Below are 6835 nucleotides of genomic sequence, written 5' to 3' on the forward strand. Positions count from 1 at the left end.
CAACCCTCCTGCCAGAGCAGGACCATACAATCTAGCACAGATCACAGAGGAACACATCCAGACAGGCCTTGAAAGGCTCCAGGGAAGGAGACTCCACAACCTCTCTGGGGAGCCTGTGCCAGTGCTCTGGGGCCCTTACAGTCAAGAAGTTGCCCCTTGTGTTGAGCTGCAACCTCCTGTGCTGTGACTTACACCCATTGCTCCTTGTCCAGTGGTCATTTAAATGATACATGAAAAGTCAGTAATATTTTAACATAACTTTGGAACAAAGAGCTAAAAAAACCCCAAAAGCTTCATAAACCTCAAAACCCCCTTTAGTTTAATACAAGTTACTTTGAAAATTCTAACAACATAAGTAACAGCTTTCCCTCAGTTCAGGTAAATCCTGCTTCAAAATCTAGTATCACAGAATGCAGTGGTTGGAAAGGACCTCTAGAGGTCATCTAGTCCAGTTCAGTGTGGTGGGCTTCCTTTGCTGACTATATTGAAGCTCACACCCAGGCTATAGCTAGTTTCTAGCACAGCAATTAATACTTCTTCTCCCCCCACATTTATTTACCTTCTAAATTGGTGTTTGCAGAATGTGGTGGAAAAAGCTTTTTCTGGCTCAGTACTGGAGGTTTGTCAAAAGTGCAGGGATAAATTTTGCCAGTGGCAAGCTTTGTGCTGGATACCCCAACAAATTACAGAGGTTACTTGGACAAATGTTAACTTCACTATTCACTTCCAATGCATCTCAAACGACAGCTAAACTGGGAACTACTTTCACCATCATCCACCTGACATGTCCAGGGTTATGGCCTCCAGGTATGACTGGAGGTTTGCTTCTATGCTTTCAGCTCCAGCTGACAAGCCAGACATTCCCATCACACATGTTATGAGTGGATGCTGCACCAACTCAGGCCAGGAATAAGGTCAGAGAAAAGTGGGGAAGGCCAAATCAACTGTCTCAAGAAATGATTTGGACAACAACAGGCTGAGGAGAAGTGAAGTATATCAATATAGAGATCCTGCCTGTAGCTTAATACATTGTCATACTAAAGCCTCAGCCTGTATGTCAATTCAGTTTGGGCCATTAGCCATTTTTTTCCCCAGTGACCCTGTTCCAGAGGGAATGTCACTCTAGAGACAGCACTGGATGACACAGTCATTATTTATCATCGTGACATTCCTCCTGGGACTGTTAACAAATGAGTCCCACATGTCTCCTGAAAATCTGTCAAGACCATCAATATATTACAAAGGCAGCACAGACAGTTGTTGTGTAAGGAGACTTCTGCAAAACTATCCTCTAAACAGGAGAAGATTAAAGCCTATTCATCAGGAAAACTCTGATGTACTTAGAATCATAAAATCCATCAACCAGGTTGGAAGAGATCTCCAAGCTCATCCAGTCCAACCTAGCACCCAGCCCTGGACAGTCAACCAGACCATGGCACTAAGTGCCTCAGCCAGGCTTTTCTTGAACACCTTCAGGGATGGTGACTCCACCACCTCCCTGGGCAGCCCATTCCAATGCCAATCACTCTCTCTGGCAACAACTTCCTCCTAACATCCAGCCTAGACCTCCTCTGGCACAACTTGAGACTGTGTCCCCTTGTTCTGTTGCTGGTTGCCTGGCAGAAGAGCCCAACCCCACCTGGCTACAGCCTCCCTTCAGGTAGGAGAGGGTCCAGCAGAAGGCTACAAGGATGATTAAGGGACTGGGGGGCATGACTTATGAGGAGAGGCTGAGGGACCTGGGGCTTTTTAGGCTAGAGAAGACTGAGAAGGGATTTAATAAATGTTTATAAACATCTGAGGGCTGGGGGTCAGGAGGGGGTGGTGCATGCTCTGCTCACTTGCTCCCTGAGAGGGTGACACAGTGCTGGAACAGGCTGCCCAGGGGACTTGTGGAGTCTCCTTCTCTGGAGATACTCAAAACCACCTGGATGCATTCCTGTGTGATCTGGTCTAGGTGATCCTGCTCTGGCAGCAGGGTTGGACTGGATGACCTTTTGAGGTCGTCCCTGACAGTCTGTGACTCTCTAGTTCTGTGAAAACCAAACCTGCACTGCTTCACTATAGTAATTCATCAGAGATCAGGGCCACAGTGTCTGGCAAGATGACCACACCTGCTGTAGTCTCACAATGGCAGCTGTGAACCTAGATTCCATTTTCCCTGAAGACATAGAATCACTGGATGGTAGGGGTTGGAAGGAACCTCTGGAGATCATCGAGTCCAACCTCCCTGCCAAAGCAGGATCACCTAGGGCAGGTGGCAAAGAACATGTGGATTGCTGGAAACAGTTGATTGTACATGCTTGGACAAGCAGAAGTAGTAATGAGATTCCACCCAGACATGGTTCAGTATTGCAATAGTAGTAGCACTCAAAGGCTGCCCATCCAGGAATGTATTTAGTGAGGCCCATTGTGAGAGCATTACAATGTCAGAGCAAGGCTATTCTGATTAGCTTGTAACATAAAGCAGCCAACAGTATCTATAATTCAAACAGTTCAGGAGACTGCACTGAGACCACCCTTATCAACCTGAACGAGAGCCTCTAACAGGTTTAATTTGACTCCACTGCACCTGAACAGCTCAAGTGGGACAGCTCTGCTCTTTTCTGGAATGCTGGCTGGTTGCACTCAAATGCTGAGGTGGGCAACAAAGGGCTAGGAAGCAGAAGCTTTTAACCAGGGAGCGCTCTGCGGCTCCTCGAACATCACCTGAGCTGCATCCACCCGGCTAAGGAGGCTGCTGCCAGCAACAGAAGCCACAGGCTCCTGGCACCACCTGCTGAGGGCAGGCAGCAGCAGCACATGCTGGCTCTGGGACAGTTCTACACCTACCTGAAAAGAGATTGTAGCCAGGTGGGTGTTGGCCTCTTCTCTCTAGCATCAAGTGGTAGGATGAAAGGAAATGCCCTCGAGTATGGCAGCGGAGGAGGTTTAGGTTGGGTATTAGGAGAAAAAAGTCTTTACAGAAGAAGTGGTCAGGCACTGGCACAGGCTGCCCAGGGAGGTGGTGGAATCACCATCTCTGGAGCTGTTAAAAACTCTGTAGACATGGAACTTTGGGGCATGTTTTAGTGGACATGGTAATGTTAGGTTGATAGTTGGGCTTGATCTTAGAAGTCTTTTTTAGCCTTAATGGTTCTATGGTTCTATCTGTGAAAAAAACCCCAGATGGCAATAATAGTGGTGCTGTGTTGTTTGGGGGGTTTAGTTGTTGGAGGAAGGTGTCATAAGGGCTGGGGTGTGCTGTCTGGTTTTAAAATGAAGGCGCCTGCATATTCCATCCCCTGGGTTTAGTTGGTCTCATCAAGGTTACTAAGTAACCTTGAGTTGTATTCAGTCTTTCTTCCCCCATTTTGAGAAGGGAATTGCTCCCTCCCTGGTCTGAGGAGCTCAGCTTTCAGTTTAAATAGGATTTTTGAAGTATTAGCATATCAAACAGTGTAGTTGTCAGCATGCAATGTGAGATTAGCACGTTTTCTTTTTTTCCAAGTCTCAGCTTCCTTCTGTCCTACTACTTTGCATTTTTAGTGAGAGCAAACCAAAGCCAAGCTTGGTAGCCATCTGTGGGAGCAAGATGTCAGGTACAGCTACACAAGAGATTAATTCACATCCAGAAGTCAGAGAGCAGCTTAAATCTGCTGGGTCCCTCCATGAGCACTGGTGGCCCTCCTACAATCTACAAGACAACACTTCAGTCCTGACCTCCAAGAGTATTTACCAATACCATAAAGCTGGATCCTGGGACTCCAGACAGGGTAGCAGAGATGTCAAAGCAGCTCGAATCCTCTCTTCATCATAAATCAGAGGGAAGACAGGCATGTCAGGTCACACAGCATGTTAAAAGTGGCATGGAAACACCAGCTGTGCCCCAGTCTCTGCACTGGCAGCAAACACAAGAGGAGATAGATGATAGGAGGTTTAGGATCTGTATTCTGCAGCAACATCCTGGGCTTCTAAGGCTGATTTTGACATTTATTTGCATGTGCTCATATTTGATGAAAATGTCACACATTTACTGTGAAGTGATTGCACTGATGGAGCCAATATGTTTAGACACACTGAATGTAAGATTTGGGCTCAACTTTATGGTGGCTGGATTCAGTCACTTCAATGCAGCCAGCTACTAACATTACCCAAACCTAAGCTATTTAAGACAAACTTAACAGTTAAGAAATAATTTATACCCTAGTAGCACTTAAGTCTCCAAAAGTCATGAAAAACAGGCAGTAGGGCTTTGCCACTTGTTATTGTAGATATTATTATCTGCTGAGGTAACTCTTCTGTCACTGCTCTGGACAATAGCCTTGTGGTATGAGTGTCAGAGGGAAAAAACAAAGGCAAATTATGTTCATTTCTCAACTTGCAATTATATTTCTAGGGCTGCTAGAAGTGTTACTTCCTAAAAACCTCTCAAGAGTGATCTACATCATTACCTTTCAGACATCCATAACTGCAGTCAGTGAAATGTTACATTACAGTGGTGCTGCAGCTCCTTAATCAAGTTCTAGTTTTACTCTATTAGGTGATTCACTGGCTCATGAAAAAAGCATCTCCATTATGGAGCAGTGTCAGCTCTCTGGTGCCCATGACAGCTCATTAAACTGTGTGGCACCTGCTACCCGTACACAGGAAACACGAGTGAGGCATCTCAGCTCTCAGGCTTTTAGAGGTAGGGATTCCTTAAGAGCGGGGTGGGGGGGGGAGGGAGGGGGTTGGGAAGAGGAGGAGAAAGTCAAAACAGAAAACGTAGAGGAATCTACCTCATCTGACAGCAGGAGACTTGTAGGAAAATAGAAGTGTGATTGAGTAGTCTTGAAGTCATCACAGTGGAAGGCAATTAGTGTCATTCATCACTCCTGTGCCCGAAGTTCTCAGGTGGATGTACTACCACAGTATCATATTCCAAGTGTGCACAGACACAACACCACAGAAGGCTGCATGAAATTCTGAGAAGTAAACCAACTCACAGCCACCCAGGGAAGCCTCCCAAACCTTTCAGAATTTTCCAGTATTGACAGGCCTTTGAAACTGAGCCCTTTTAAGATGTCAGATCTTTCAGTAGTTAGAGCTCAAGAACATCTGCTTTGGGTGTTCTGGAAGATCTAGGTCTTTAAACCTGTCCAAAGTTACTTCTGATTACCTATTGCCATCTGACAGTGTATTCTCTTCCAGTCCTTACCACACTCTTCAGACAGACAAGGTGATGTTTGAAATCTGCTTGGCAGGAAATCCCTTTTGAACTCCCCTACCTCTACAACCCCCCATAGCAGCCTGTTCCACTGCTCTGTCACCCTCACAGGGAAAAATTTTCCTTCTCATGTTTCCATGGAACTTCCTATGCCTCAACTTCCACCCACTGTCCCTTACCCTGTCATTGGGTTATCACTGAGCAGATTTTGGCTCCATCCTCCTGGCACTCACTGTTTACATCTTTATAAACATAAATGAGGTCACCCCTCAGGCTCCTCCTTTCCAAACTATAGAGCCTCAGCTCCCTCAGTCTCTCCTTCTAAGTCATGAATGTTCAACAGGTGTCTCCACAAGACACCTTAACCGCCCCAGCCAAGATGTATTAAAGCATCTGTAAGATGCTTTGAATGTTTCAAAAAGAACCATTATCTTTTTGTCCAGCTTTTAAAAAGTAAAGCTTTTAGGCAACAGTAGTTCTTTAAAGTAACTGTAAAGAGCTGCACTGAGGCTAACTGGGATGGAGTAAATTTTCTTCACAGCAGCCCATGCAGTGCTAAAACAGTGCTGCTAACACACCACTGACCTCGTTAAAGCTGAGCAGAGCTCCTACAGCACAGGCTTCATTTTTCATTGCATTCTGCTCTTCCTGCTTCCCTGTTTATCCCTGCAGTGACTAGGCTAGGAGTGGCAGAGATGCTGGGAGTGGATAGAGTCAGGACAGATGGCCCTAGCTGACCAGGGGCAATGAAGCAGTAGGGAAGGGAGGAAGGGTCAAGGAAGAGAGAAGGAATAGCTGCTGATAGGAAGTAAAGATTTTATTTAGCTTTGCTTGTGCACACAGCTTTGCTTCTCTACTAAACTGTTTTAATTTCAACTCCCTGAGTTTCCTTGGTTTTGTCCTCCTGATTCTCTCCACCATCCTACCACAGGGAGAAATCTGAGGGAATGGCTCAGGGGGAATGTGCTGTCTGGGCACAACCCACCACAAGAACCTAGTTTAACTCTAGCTACTTGAGTGGTCCAGTCAGACAACAGTATTTCATCCACATACCATGCTTAGGTTGCAGAGGCTGAGGTAACTGGGACTGTTTAGCCTGGAGGAGGCTGAGGGTAGACCTCATTGCTGTCTACAACTACCTGAAGGGAGGCTGTAGCCAGGTGAGGTTGATCTCTTCTACCAGGCAACCAGCAACAGAACAAGGGGACACAGTCTCAAGTTGTGCCAGAGGAGGTCTAGGCTGGATGTTAGAAGTTCTTCCCAGAGAGAGTGATTGGCATTGGAATGGGCTGCCCAGGGAGGTGGTGGAGTCACCATCCCTGAAGGTGTTCAAGCAAAGCCTGGATGAGGCACTTAGTGCCATGGTCTGGTTGACTGTCCAGGGCTGGGTGCTAGGTTGGACTGGATGATCTTGGAGGTCTCTTCCAACCTGGCTGATTCTATGATTACAGCCTTAATGAAAGTAAAATATATAAAGGTAAATTGCAAAGTTCTTATGTCATGGAATGCCAAGTTCCAACACCTGAAATTACACTATACAGGAAAGCTCATAGAAAAAAAAATAGGGGGAGGCACAGGGAAAACTTATGGGAGATAGAAGAGAAAAATAGGAAGTCAGTTCAAAAGAACAAAAAAAGACATAGCTGA

Source organism: Pogoniulus pusillus, chromosome 28, assembly GCF_015220805.1.
Source record: "Pogoniulus pusillus isolate bPogPus1 chromosome 28, bPogPus1.pri, whole genome shotgun sequence".
NCBI classification, from domain to species: domain Eukaryota; kingdom Metazoa; phylum Chordata; class Aves; order Piciformes; family Lybiidae; genus Pogoniulus; species Pogoniulus pusillus.